This window comes from Lissotriton helveticus, chromosome 3_1 (genome assembly GCF_964261635.1).
Source record: "Lissotriton helveticus chromosome 3_1, aLisHel1.1, whole genome shotgun sequence".
NCBI lineage: Eukaryota > Metazoa > Chordata > Amphibia > Caudata > Salamandridae > Lissotriton > Lissotriton helveticus.
The window spans coordinates 1,369,886,390-1,369,901,874 of record NC_136061.1 but is presented as its reverse complement, the minus strand read 5'-3'; the positions used below and the strand labels follow the sequence as shown (position 1 = coordinate 1,369,901,874).

The 15,485-nt window shown below is 43.8% G+C and overlaps 1 protein-coding gene across 3 annotated transcripts in view; it reads left to right on the top strand.

Moving 5' to 3' along the window:
* Positions 1-15,485, top strand: part of NCKAP5 (NCK associated protein 5) — a 768,214-nt gene that overhangs the window by 750,323 nt on the left and 2,406 nt on the right. The window lies entirely within an intron of this gene.

Below are 15,485 nucleotides of genomic sequence, written 5' to 3'. Positions count from 1 at the left end.
TTTGCGTCACTTTCTGCTGGCACAGAGCTGTAGTAAATCTGGGGCCTTATTTATGAAAAGTGACGCATCGCTGCGTGAAAACAGTGATGCGTCACTTTTCACTGTGCTCTCCCTGCGACATGATTGATGCGTCATATTTATAATATGACGCATCATGTCGCAAGGAGTTACAGATACGTCAGTATTTCTGACGTATCTGTAAGCGCAAAAGTCACTCATTGCTGGGGGTGTGTCACAAAAGTGACGCAACTCCAGCAATGCGTCCTTTCACATGGGGAAAGCCCCATGTGAAAGGGCTTGCGTCAGTCTTACGCCTGCTGTGAGGCAGGCGCAAGATTTTGACGCACCAGCGTCCTAAAAGTGACGCAGTGAAATCTCATAGATTCCACTGCGTCACTATTACGAGGCTTTTTGCGTGTGAACGCCCCCTTTGCATACATTATACCTGATGCAGGTAAAATGTAGCGCAGGGGTTTACAAAATGACGCATCTGCTTAGATGCGTCACTTTGTAAATAGTGCGCAACACGACGCATGTTTTACGCCGCCGATGCGTCACAAAAAGTGACGCATCGGAAGCGCAAAACTCACGCACGGCCTCATAAATGAGGCCCCCGGACTTTGGTGCTGTCTCATTTAACACAACAGTGGTGTGCCATGTGATCAGCTTTTGCGAGCTTCAATTTCCACATCTTCTTGTCTAACCTTTTGCTGGAGCTTGAGTTATTAAGAACTGTGAACTCTTCAAAGGACACTGACCCTGATATGAATCCTGCATGCAATATTTTGGAAGTGTGTGCTTCTCCATGCCACTGATTCTATTTAGATTAAATGCGTTTTTGCTTGTGCTGCAGGGAGAAAGTCCCATTCTGTCACTCCCCGTGTGGTATTTGTCTTTAGATGCTACCAGCTTAGAAAACCTCTTTCTGTTTTGAGAGAAGGTGTTATTGACTTGCACAAAATATCTTCACCAAACAGGGCCTATGAAACAAAATATTTGAAACCACTGACCACATGTACTTAAGGTTTTTGTGCAAAAGTACTGGGTCGGCGAATGCAAAATTCCTTTTTTTTATGTATGAAACAAATTTTGGCAGTCTGAAAAGTTTTTCTGGACCGAAAATAGGTTTTGCGGCCCATACTGAATCACAATTTGAAGGGGTGTTTAATGGCCTAATGGCCGTTCCTCCCAAACTGTGATTCAGTATGCACTTTATCAATATTCAGTGACAGCAGTTCTGGTGGCACACCATTATGAAGTTACTCACACTTCAAAAGATGTGCTAACTGATTTGCGAAGGGGAAGGGGTCCGCATGCGGATGCCTTCCATTACGGGAATCATGGTGACAGCTTCAGGACACCCCTGGCAGCCGCAGCCCGTGCAGGTAAGAGAGGTAGGGTCTGGAAGGATTTTGACGGAGGATGATGAGGAAAAATGTAACAATTAATTCATTTGCCCTCTTCATCATCCATCGAAATCCATACCGCCCCACCCGGCCCCACTGCTCTTATCTGCAAGGGCTGCGGCTGCCCCTGCTGTTTTTCCAAATTGAATATTTTTATTTGTATTAAAGCAACATTGATTCCCTTAAGAAAAAATGTCTGCTTTAAAATCTTTTCCATTTGGAAGTGCAAGAACAGGGATGGTGGTCTGCTGTCACTTGCAGGTCACCATCGCTGTGTTTGCAGCCAGTCACAGCGCGTAGCACATTGAGGCCAACTTAATTAATATTCATTAGGCAGTTCATTTGGCAACTCCCCTTTGAATGGTGATTTTGCAAATTAACCTATAAATAAATAGGCTGGTTCTCAAAAAGTTGTTGCACAATGGTGGCAAGTCTGCTTTGAACCTCTAGTCCTCAATCCTAAACCATGAAAGGGTTATTATCTGATTTTGCTAGGCCTTGGGAAATTTTTGCTACGTTTTCTGATTTTAGTGTGCACCATACCCATGTGATCATTTCAGTTTTTAATGCCTTTTAAGATAATGCCCAGGAACTCCTAAAAGTATTTTTGTGAGTGTTAAATGACATAAACAAGCTAATTTACTTCTCATCTCACTCCAAGCACAATGTATTAATGTAATCATACTCATTTCCACTCTCTTTGGAATTACCTTATGCGTACAGTTTTTTCCCCCCCAGGTCTATTTCCTTTTTTCTGAAAAGAGGCTCCTGGGCAAGTAGTGTAAACTACCTTCAGACCCCCATCCCTTCAGGAATGACTGATTGTACCTTGTGTCATGGTTGCTAGTTACCCCAGTAACAACCGTAGAGCTCCCCTAGACTCTTTTCTAGAAACTGTAAGAACCAACAGAGTTAATCATTCGGTTTGGAGTCTGTTGACTCGGCACCAACATGCTGAAATGTAATGGATGTCTGCCTATGAACCCCACATTGAAATTCAACATGGCCCCTTAGCATTTAGGTGAAATTGTATGCTAATTAGTAGTGGATGACTATGAAAAACTGAAGCCATACAGCACCTGTAGATGCACGGAAGACATTCAGATGAGATTGGGGATCTCATGTTGCACAGTTTGGTTCCCCAGCGGGAGTAGAGGTCATCTGGATATCCGTAGGGGATAAGGACTAACACACTTTGAAGGGAGCATAGACTCAACAATGAGAAGATGCCACATGGATATTGTTAAATGGATCAAGGGCCCTCCCCATTGTATTGTAGAAAAGAGTGTCTATGATTAACCATATTGAAAAGAGTGACTGCTAGTATTTAAAGGGTAAACCAGCCCACTTCAATTCTATCAAACATTTTTTTGTAATCTGACGATTTGCCTAATCTTACCACCGAGCCTACTTCAGGGAACTTACCTGGATTTGACTCTGTAGTGACTCCCTTTCATGGCTGATGATGGTGCTGGGGTTGTAATGGATCAAATTGAGGACAAGACAGATGATATGGAGTAAGGTGACCACCTCCGCGCAGGTTATTTTGGATGCAGTTGGTAGCCATGGACTTTCGTGTGATAACCTAGTGTATCCTGAGTGTTGAAGTCTTAATTTACTTAGCTAATTCTACTGAACTAATTAGACAGACACCCTTGACCACATTGATTTGTAGGTGAAATGTCCAGGACTGGAGATATTGTCCATAATGACCTGGAGTGAGGAGGTCACCCTAGTGTGGAGGCACAAGCGATACCTCTTGTTTGCTCAGGTCCTTTCATCCAGTGAACGCCAGAGTATGACCTCTTCTCAAGATCATCAGGATTAGGATCACACTTACCAGGGCAGTCAGCAGTTGTTTGCTGCAGGAATGGAGTTGCTCATAGGGTGGAGCTACTTGTGCACACCTCTCTTCTAATCTTTAGCAAGAACTACTGGTTCTTTAAAGGTGTTTTTTTATGAGGAGCAAGGCTCCCCTATTTGTATTGCAGGGATGCATGACAGTGTCTGAAAAGTTAAAAAGAGTGGGTGCTAGATTTTAGAGGGAAAACCACCTTGTTGATATATTTCAGCAGAACTCTCAAAAGCTTTCCTAGAGACACAACTTAAAATGCATGGGAAAGCCGGTGACCACTTAACATTAAGGATTCCCTTGTAAAAATACGTTTTAAAGGCAAAGGAGAATTTAAGTTGCTTCCCTGTGGAGTGCACTTAGCTTTTCTTTTGAATTCATGAATTATGTGTGAAGTGACAACAGTACTTTGGGGCCTCACAGGATGAGAGGGCTACAGTTTTGCTGTGAACCATTTACATATCGAGTAGAATGACAGTGGGAGGGAGAAGTCTGTCGCTAACACAGCAGATTACAACTGAGCATGCACAATCATTCAGAGTGCATACAGGGCAATTTCAGAAGAGTGACTGAAATAGTCAACCTCAGGATAGAGGATGACCCTGTTGCAGAAATCAATTTCCGCTCTTCACTTATATCTTTTTACTCTGTCTCAATATTTCATTTGTTCCTATAAGAGACTGTGGACCTGATTTAGAGTTTAGCGGACAGGGTTCTTTGTTTTATCCTTTTAGTGTCACGTATGCGTTGAAAATTTCCACATGGGAATATTTTTAGTTCAATTAATTGCCTCTCATGTGTTGGATTTGAAAGTTCTGGGCATTTATGCTCCACCACAGATGGTTACTGTTCTTACAACAGGCATTCAGTGGCGTAACAAAGGCCCCCGCAGCTCCCGCAGATTGGGAGGGGGGGCGGCGCTCCAGGGGGAACCCACAGAACAGTACCTTGGCCTGAAAGCTCCTGAATGAGGCCTGAGGGGGGCCCTCAATATACTATGCTGGGGGGCCTCTCAAGTTTCGTTACACCACGAGCATTGTGTGCCATTGATTTCTCTCTCACACAATTATCATTCCACTTATCTTCCTACAGTTACTTCCCGCATGAAGAGTAATTGATTTGAACTGAGAAAGTCAGATTTACCCCAAAAAAAGACCTATAAGGAGAGGTACCAAGGTTGATGCTAGTGGGGTGTAAAATGCAAGGTTAGGTGATGAATTTATTGACTAGGTGTAGGGTGTTTTGGCCCACAAATGTCTGAGCTAACAATAGTTATGAGACTTCTTGAGATGTTTGTGATTGGGATGTATATTAATTCACATGCAGATCTATAGCATAAAACTTTTTCATTTTAAAGTTCCAACAGGGGAATGTGATATAAGTGTAAGAAATGCACTCAAATGAAACACTTGACCACATCATGATAGCATTATGTGCAGTAGAAGTCGTGCACTTGTTTTTTTATAAGAAATCACAGCGTGTACAGCACATGCTGTCACTCTGTATCTCCATGAGTTAGCTTCGTACATAGGAGCCACCTCATTCAACCATTGGCTTGAGGCTTTGCCAAGCACAGCTTAGCTCATCCCAGTTGAGTATTCTTCTCTCAAGTAACACCACTGGCTGTTTGATTGTTTTCTCCCGCCTCCACTGGTGTGCTTGCATTGAACTGCATGCCGTATTACTTTATAACTATAGCCTCCTATGTCGGCTCCTGCTGGCTCCCTCCCATGTGTTTCAATTTGATGTGCTAGCACCGCATGTGTTAGCACATTTCATCTAGAATTATTAGCTTTGCTAGTGCTTGTTATAAAAATGGGTGCCATATGAATCACGATACTGCATCTGGGGCAGGATTACAAACATTGCTAGTACAAAATTGCATCAGCAGCAGTACAATATATGCAACGTATGTCATCGGCCTCATACCCCAAATTAATGTATTTTGATTACATTATAATGTATATATATATATATATATATATATATATATATATATATATATATATATATATATATATATATATATATTCACTGAAAAAACCATAGGTTATAGACCATATATAGTTAGGAATTAGCATTTAAAAAACCTTATTTTACTCACACAAAACCATTGAAATTCCATATATAGTTAGTTGCACTAACTATATATCGCGCACCCGCAATCCACTGCTGATCATGTCACATATTACATCATTCATGACATGGTCAGTGACATCACTGATGACATCACTGATGACATCTCAAATGACATCACTGATGAGATCACTGATGACATCTCATTTGACATCAATGACCACATCACTGATGATATCATTCATGTGACAATACAATGCATCTCCTCACATTTTAATATAACCTCTGTTTCACCCAGTGTTAAATACAGAGTATAATTTTTGAAACCATTGACACACCAATACTAGTTACTACATACGTACTCACTGATTCCTACGTCTACACACACATTCACTCATTCACCCATACAATCATTCATACATACAATCACTCATCTTTACAACACTATCATATGCACTCATACACCTATACAGACACTCAGACTCTGCCACTCATCCATGGAGTTACTCACACACCTAGTCAGTCCTGTAAAGAATCAATCACACTTCCATTTTCTTGTCTATACAGTTAAACATAGAGCACCTTACATTTTCAAACATATACTAACACATACTTACTTTCTTATACAATCATTGATACAAGTACACATTGATCTGCACAGAGTCACACACCTCCCAGCCAGCCACACACACACTCAGTCTCCCATACAAATACTTGGACAATCAATCAATAACCCATATAGTTAATCATATAGCTACTGATCAACACATGCAGCAGTTTACAGAACAACAGACATAATGATGCACAAATTAAGACAGTTTAGTCACTAACCCATGCACTCAGTGAGACGCATTTAATCACTCACTCATACATTCATTCATGCACCTACTAAATCCTTCGTCCAGACACTTATACATCTACTCATTCTTCAATATGTAAAACATATTTAAACTTTACAGAAACACACAGTCACTGGATGATGTCATCAGTGATCTCATCAGTGATGTCATTTGAGATGTCATCAGTGATGTCATCAGTGATGTCACTGACCATGTCATGAATGATGTAATATGTGACATGATCAGCAGTGGATTGCGGGTGCGCGATATATAGTTAGTGCAACTAACTATATATGGAATTTCAATGGTTTTGTGTGAGTAAAATAAGGTTTTTTAAATGCTAATTCCTAACTATATATGGTCTATAACCTATGGTTTTTTCAGTGAATTTTCAAGGTTTTGTAAATGCTAATTCCTAACTATATATGGTCTATAACCTATGGTTTTTTCAGTGAATTTCAATGGTTTTTTAATAGCAAATATCATAAGCTGTCGAATGTCAAGTACGTGGTAAGTGAAAACATTTTCGTGTTTATGCACACTGATCTGCTTTGAATGGTGCCCCCCCCTCATTTCTATTAGGAGTACTCTCTCTTTGCACATAGTGAAGGGTAGTTAACGCAGGCCTTTGCCCCCGTTGTAATACGTCGTGCCTGCTTCTCTCTCCATTTGATTGATTGTTATCCAAGTATTTACTGTTTTAGAATTGGTTCTCTTTGGTTCATTCTCTATTTACAAACAAACACAGAGTGGCAATACTCTGTTTAGTCTTCGCAGATAACGAAAAATCGTGTAAAAAAAAAAGAAAAGGAATCGAGCAAAATCAGTAGGCCACTAATGGGATCTCTTTTTGACCTCGCTAAAATAGAAACATTAGGAACAACCCCTCATGACAAATACAAAACTAGTGAGATGAACTGAACTCCACACAATGATGGCTGCAAAACAGCTTGGCTCCGCCACCCACCCCGCCCAAAATAACGATAAAGAGCGGCTGCCATGATTGGTTGCGGAATGGCCACGACGGAGCTACCAAATGGTGCTGCTCTCATGCTAACCCCAGCTTCAGTCTGAATATCCAGAAACACTGTAGTCTACCAATTCGATCAGTTCCGGTAGCGCCCCAATGTAACCCGATAGAGAAGAACTAGCCCTCCCCTCTTTGACTGATGGTTCTTGTTGCCTGTCCCTTCTGTTGTCATTTAACAGAACTATTTAGCCTGCTGAAAGGGGTTGTGTTCCAACCGCTGGTTGGTGGAGACATTTTGACTATATTCTGGACCTGCGTTGTCGCGTAATGCGTCATATGACGCGCCGCGTTAGCGCATCCGGAAGTCATCCGGGGCACGCAGCGCGTAACGTAAGCATAACAAGTCATGTGACTTGTTAATAAAACTTTTCATTGGTTCATTTTACTTTTCTTATTCTAATGATGAAAGGCTTGGTCATATGACCTAAAAATTACGCTTTTTATTACTTCCGAACATTATTTTTTCTTAAATATATGTTATAATGTTCCAGGCTAATGTACTTTCCCGGAAAATTTACAACTGTCCTGCAAGTAAAATATATTCTTTTTTCGAGAAAAAGAGCGTTTCTTCGTCCCATGACGGAGCCGTTGAGCAAAAGAGGGTCGACCTGCTGTCTTAGTCGCCGATACGCCTGAATATGAGATTCTTATCGATCACTTTATGTTGCAGGAGTAGAAAACACAACAGCCCTTGACCATTTATCTTTACTGCGTTCCTTCGAATTATACCTTTTACCCTTCATGTAATTGGTCTGCTTTATTTCACTTGCCTTTTACTGATTCTAAAACAGTGACTATTATTAAAAACTTTACCAATGTATATACTACTACCATGTTTTCTTTTAAAAACCTTTATTGTGAAAATTTCATTATACAAATACGAGCCTATAACCACGTGGGCCGGCCACGGAGCAAACTGTAATCGTATATGATGAGTAGACATTTACACTGTAGAGGAACGTAACGGGCGGGCCATTAGGTTGCAAGAACTAAGGTGTCTAACAGTTACGGAATCGGTGGACGTACATTTTATAATTAAAATACGACAGGGCCAGTTACAATAAAATTATCTAGATATACATTTGCGGGCAAGTACCATCGGTGACGTTAATTCGAACTTTCAATAGTACAGTAATCAATAACACATCAGAACTTAATATCAATAGGGATGTCGAAATATTCAATCAATTCTCGTCCCCGCCCACCATGTGCTTCAAAACTGCATACGTATCTCGTGATTTCAAGGTTCTGCAACCAGTACACAACAAGGAGTTACGAGTCCCATTTATTCCGGCGTCATTTTGGGCGAGGACGGGCAGGTCCAGGATATAGTCAAAATGTCTCTACCAACCATCGACTATGATGATGTTCATATGCTGTATTTATTAGAGTAACACTCATCTGTCCACATGAAATTAATTTGCCACAATCTAAACATGTCATTTTAATCTTTCCAAAGTTCTTCTAAATATTTGGGACCGTTTCCCTTGCCTCTGATGCTGTCAGTGCCACTTCTTTGATGAATGTACTAGCAGGTCAAGGGTTCTCCTCCAAATCTCTCTTTTATGCAGCACTATAATTAATTGGTGCCACCTCTCCATATGACGATGCATGGTATAGTTACCATAACTATATTTTTTTTCGGTTCCTCTGGAGAGTTCATCGTGGCAGATGAAGCGTGTAACGTACCGGGCATTTACCTTTTTTTGCATGTACAGGAAAGGAAAAAAAAATCGAGCGTCCGAGTTCTAAGGTGTCCCAGGGCCATTTTAGTGGACCAGGCCCAAATCCAAAGAACAGGCCGCCATTTTGAGAGTCCTGTTGCAGCCGCCTGTCGCTGTAGCATCAAGAGCAGCCGAAACTCAGCTGAATGGCAACTGAAACGGTAAAGGGGCGCCCCACTACAGCAGACGAGCCTCCACCTAGGAAGGCCCGTTCACGCCGCCTCCCCCCCCCCCCCTTCGGGCACCCCACGCCGTTATTCGGAGCAGTATTGTAGGATGGCCACACCAGTGCGGCAACTTGCTAGACATCACCTCGGTGGTAACCGAATCTCAATGCCTTGTGGTGTCTTCTATTCAGAAAACATTGTTATGCTGCCTTCGACCTATTCGCCGCAAGTGCGCACACAACTCAACTGCATAGCTTCCTAGACACCACCTCGGTGCCATCCGGATCTTGGAATCTCAGCGCCTTTTGGTGTCTTCTCTTCAGAAAATATTGTTGCGCTGCCTTTGGCCCCATTCGCACATCGGTCCGCTACTGACGCCATCTCACAGGCTAATGGGGCGCCCCACGCCGACTTTCAGCATTGTAGGATGACCACACCAGTACAGCAACTTGCTAGACATCACCTCGGTGCCATCCGAATCTCGGCGCCCCACTGCAGATGAAGTGCCTCTCAACTATGAAACCACCACGGTGACATCCGGATCTTGGCGCGTTTTGCTGCCTTCGGCCTATTCGCACATCGGTCCGCTCCTGACGCCATCTCACAGGCTAATGGGGCGCACCACGCCGACTTTCAGCATTGTAGGATGACCACACCAGTACAGCAACTTGCTAGACATCACCTCGGTGCCATCCGGATCTTGGCATCTCAACGCCTAGTGGTATCTTCCATACAGAAAATATTGTTGCGCTGCCTTTGACCCCATTCGCACATCGGTCCGCAACTTAGACATCACCTCGGTGCCATCCGGATCTTGGCATCTCAGCGCCTTGTGGTGTCAGTCAGAAAATATTGTTGCGCTGCCTTTGGCCCCATTCGCACATCAGTCCGCTACTGACACCATTTCACAGGCCAACAGGGCGCCCCACGCCGACTTTTACCATTGTAGGATGGCCACACCAGTGCCACAACTTGCTAGACACCACCTCGGTGCCATCCGGATCTTGGCATCTCAGCGCCTTGTGGTGTCTTCTATTCCGAAAATATTGTTGCGCTGCCTTTGGCCCCATTCGCACATCGGTCCGCTACTGCCGCCATCTCACAGGCCAACGGGGCGCCCCACGCCGACTTTCAACATTGTAGGATGGCCACACCAGTGCGGCAACTTACTAGACACCACCTCGGTGCCATCCGGATCTTGGCGCGTTGTGCTGCCTTCGGCCTATTCGCACATCGGTCCGCTACTGACGCAAACTCACAGGCCAACGGGGCGCCCCACACCGACTTTCAGCATTGTAGGATGGCCACACCAGTGCTGCAACTTGCTGGACACCACCTCGGTGCCATCCGGATCTTGGCGCGTTGTATTGCCTTCGGCCTATTCGCACATCGGTCCGCTACTGACGCCGCCTCACGTGCCAACGTATTTTCTCCGCATTTTATACCCTATGCCGCATAACAGGTCATGTGACTTGTTTATAAAACTTTTTATTGGTTCATTTTACTTTTGGTTTCCTAATGATGGAAGGCTTGATCATATGACCTAAAAACAACACTTTTCATTGGATGAAAACTTTTTTTTTTCCCAAACGATGAAAGCCCCACCTTGTTTCTGGATGTTTCAGACTGAAGCTGACTTCAGCATGAGAGCACCACCATCTCGTAGCTCCGTCGTGGTCATTCCGCGAGCAATCATGGCAACCGCTCCCCACCAGAAGCCTACAGGAGTCGGGGGCCCCCAAAACTTTTGATAAATCCTCAAGGCGGAGGGGACGCTTTCGAGAATGGGGTCCAAGACCTAGCAGACAAGCGTCCGATTTCCAAGGTGTTCCAGGGCCATTTCAGTGGACCAGGCCCAAAAAGGAAACAGCCTGCCGCCATTTTGAGAGTCCTGTGACAGCCGCCTATCGCTGCACCGCAAGAGTGGGCGCAACTCAGCTGAATTGCGGCTTTTGACACAGTGGACCAAAAACGGACGGAATGGCAACTGAAACGGTAAAGGGGCGCCCCACTACAACAGATGACACTCCACCTGGAGAGGCCCATTCACGCCGCCTCCCCCGGGGCGCCCCACGCCGTTATTCGGAGCAGCATTGTAGGATACCAAAACCAGTGCGGCAACTTACTGGACATCACCTTGGTGCCATCGTTCTGCTGCCTTGGAACTATTCGCACAACAGTTTGCTACTGATGACCCACCCCCCGCGACGCCCCACGCCAGAAATCTGGACGTTGTGCTGCGTTGGGACTATTCGCACAGCCGACCGCTACTTCGTTGTTTTTCCCTAAAAATGTTTATATGTTATTACTGTTTTTGTTTTCTTGTATATATTTATAAGTTATTAAAGTTTTATAATCTTACTACTTTGTTGGAGTGCTATATATTTTTAATGTGACACATAATTGTAAAAACTTTGATGTACAAAGAGTCATCCCTGGAATCTTCCGCTTCAGGCTCGGTCCCCTCCCCAATCACAATACAGGATGGTTTTCAGATAATAGGAACGCGTCTGCTGTGACGGATCTCATCGAGTGTGGGCCTTGATCTACTATAACTCCTTTGAAGAGGGGTGATTCTTTACAGCTGGGGCCATAAACTACATCTGCAGGGCTAGCTGATACCCTAGGACCGGCCTGGACAATCGGACACAGAGAAAAAGGAGTGTCAGAGGGTGCGGTAGTGAATAGGGCGAAAGGGAGGTGTCGGGCGGGCACAGGGTGTGATTCTCAGGGAAGAGCAGCGCAGATGGGGGGTGGTTTATTACCCATGCATAAGACAGAGAGCGGGGGTGACCACTGCCTGGGGGAGATGCTTGCGAGGGTGGGGAGTCATGCTAAGGATCGACAGCGTGCACAGAGTGGGTCTGGTCAAGGCATCTAAAATGACTGCCGTGCACGACAAAAGTGTGGCATTTGAAAAAAGGCAAGATGGCGCAGACAATGTTTTTCAACACTTCCTGATTTCCTTCGAATCGAACGTTAACAGACGTTGGGGCATATTACCAAAGTTCAGCGATATTTATCCCTAACGATGCTTAGCAACGATTTTTTTACCGCTAAGCATCGTCAGAAATTATCGCAGATAAACCTTGCTATTATCAAGGTTTATCGCAAATACGATAAAAAACTACCGCAATGCATTAATATCGCTGAAAACTCAGCGATATTCATGCATTACCGAGCTAATGCTCTTAGCCATGTTATCCACCTCCCATTGGATAACATGCCTTAGAACTGCTCAGGGCAGGTGCTAGCTTTTGGAGATATTCGCGCTTATCGCGAATATTTCCAAAAGTTGATAATAGGAGATAGCGATGTTAGCGACTGTTTCCAGTCGCTAACATCTTGGCATGCCCACTTTGCATGTCATTAGTGATAAATATCACTCACATGCAAAGTGGGGCCCAAGATGGTCGCTATCTCCTACTAGCCGTCGCTAACTGGTGTTAGCAACAGCTAGGTAATACAGATATAATTTTATCTCCGCGAAGCGGAGCGCTGTTACAGATATATATCTTTTTTGGAACGTTAATTTCTCAAAATCCACTGGAGCACATATATTGAGACCTAGCAAAGGCACATCGGACTACCAGTCCCTACAATTTTGCCAAGTTTCGTGCAAATCCATTCAGCCGTTCGATTATTTATTTATTTATTTATTTTGTCTCGCGGGGCCCTTTTAAAACCTCCACATCAAACCTAAGAGGTCAAGGAGGATCTACTATGCCCCCTTATGGTCATTTGCCCCTTCGCTTTGGCCTCCTCTTGTCTCTCGATCCTACCGAGAGACAAGATGGCGGCCGCTACGGACTGTTTGGAATGTTTACAGACGCCGGAGAACCAATCAGCTTCGCAAACCTCCGTTACGCGAAGCGGAGCGCTGTTACAGATATATATCTTTTTTTGAACGTTAATTTCTCAAAATCCACTGGAGCACATATATTGAGACCTAGCAAAGGCACATCGGGCTACCAGTCCCTAATATTTTACCAAGTTTCGTGCAAATCCATTCAGCCGTTCGATTATTATTATTATTTTTTTTTTTTGCCCCGCGGGGCCCTTTTAAAACCTCCACATCAAACCTAGGGGGTCAGCGAGGATCTACTATGCCCCCTTATGGTCATTTGCCCCTTCGCTTTGGCCTCCTCTTGTCTCTCGATCCTACCGAGAGACAAGATGGCGGCCGCTACGGACTGTTTGGAATGTTTACAGACGCCGGAGAACCAATCAGCTTCGCTTCACAAAGCTCCGTTGCGCGAAAAGTACGCGAACTGGAGCGCTGCCCGGTCCGCTGTTACAGATATATATCTTTTTTTGAACGTTAATTTCTCAAAATCCACTGAAGCACATATATTGAGACCTACAAAAGGCACATCGGGCTACCAGTCCCTACAATTTTGCCAAGTTTCGTGCAAATCCATTCAGCCGTTCGGGCTAAAAGTGAGGCCAACCGCCCTATGGAAAACTCAATGTTAAAAACACATTTTGGGACCCCCCTTTTTTCTCAGCCCCCCCTTGACGAACCCCCCCCAAATTTTCAAGGGCTGCTCAGAAACAAAATGTGCCATTTTCCTGAAAATTTCTGCCAATTCCGTCCACAAACGCCAAAGTTATTAGACATAGAATTTTCAAAAATCCCATAGAGAAAAAATCCTAACTATATATACCTACTGGCGACCGCCAGTAGGTAATATATATAATGGCTCAAATGTAGCACGTGAACTTCTGAACGTCTCACATAGTCTGTATCTACTGCTAAAATGTTACTTGAAATGTGCTGCAGAGATTGCCCACTGTGCAAAGAGTCCAGTGTGGTGTAGTTCATACTTAGACTTCAGGAAATATATATTTTTTATTATTTATCATAAGTGTCTGGCGGTGCTCTTCCAAGAAGGTCACTGTCCGCTACAGTAAAATAGCCCTGGTGTTTCTGCGAACAGAGAAAAAGGGAGAGTGATTCATTATTCCAAAATTATTTTACCACCTTCGCAGAATATGTTCTGACAGTTTATAAAGTACAAGGCCTCGCATATAATCGAAGGTTATGCTTTACAGGGGGAAAAAACTTCCAGTATTACATTTTTAGCTGAGCTGTAATCTTGTGGAGGTGACTCACTCAGATCTTTCACCTTTGCACGTCGGCGCCTACCTGTAATTGTTCCACTAGTATCAGGAGCCTTTACCTTCCCAGCATTCCCATCCGGTTGGGAAATGAGAATGTTCTATTTCTACTGAAGCACTTTCAATAGATGCTTAAGATGAAAAGCCTATGCAAAGGCTGTAATACGCACAGAATCTTAGTTCCTTGCTTTTACTCTTCTTTATATCTGGTGGTGGAAGCGTTGGTTTTGCTACAAAAGTGTGTCACAAATTACTGTCACATTTTAGATGATTTGCAATAATATCTAAATTGTAACACTATCTCTGACAAAGTTAAGCACTGCTGGTATTGCAGTGTGTAATTATTCTTACACTGATGTTTCACAAGTTTACGTTTTTGTACAGTGAGGCTTATTGGAAGGGTGTCTATGTGCTTCATTATGACTGTTCTCAGGCCTGACTGTTCTCAACCATTAGGACAAGGGCTACTTTATGTTTCCTTCAGTGATAGACATTTAGTGGAAGGCACAGTCAGTGGCGAATGCCACCGAGTAGCACTGGTCGGGCGTGTGAAGAAAAATAAAACTAAAATTACTTACCTTGCTGCCGGACCGCCTCCTCGCGTCGTCCTCTTCTTTTCCTGTTTGAAGCAGGAAGCACACCCAGGCTCCCCGAAGCCAATCACAACGCTGCAATACCGCGTTGTGATTGGTCTGATCGCCATGGTTTGTCACTCAGACAGGCAGTGGGAGCCTGTGCATGTTCCTCACCATTTGTATTACAGCCTGGTGGGGAACATGCAAATTGTGGATGACAGTTTGGCCTGCCCAAGACGGCCGCCCAAACCGTCATGCACACTTAAGTGCCTACCACTCCTCCCCTCGCAGGCTGTGACATAGCTAAGTCCTGTCTCACCCCATACACCTGCCTGACAACTGCCTGCTTGATAACAACATAGTGTTATCATTTTCTTTTTCTTTTTTCCAGTGCTCAAAATGCAGTGGGACGGCCACTGGGCAAAGTATGTAGGACGTCAGAGAGACAAATGTTTCATTAAAATACACGCACTGTGTTGATTTCTGACCTGCCAATTATAAATAAGTAGTTACAGATTACACAAGTTTGCTTTCTTAACTAAAGGCTTGAAATAAAAGGGGGTTCAATTGTTATGCACTCTACCCTGACATTTGAAAAACACGTAATTGAGTGAAAAGTATGGTACAAATATACTTTTGAAACAAGATCAATATTATTGAGGCTCTGCACATCCTCCTTCACCTAATTTGGAGAC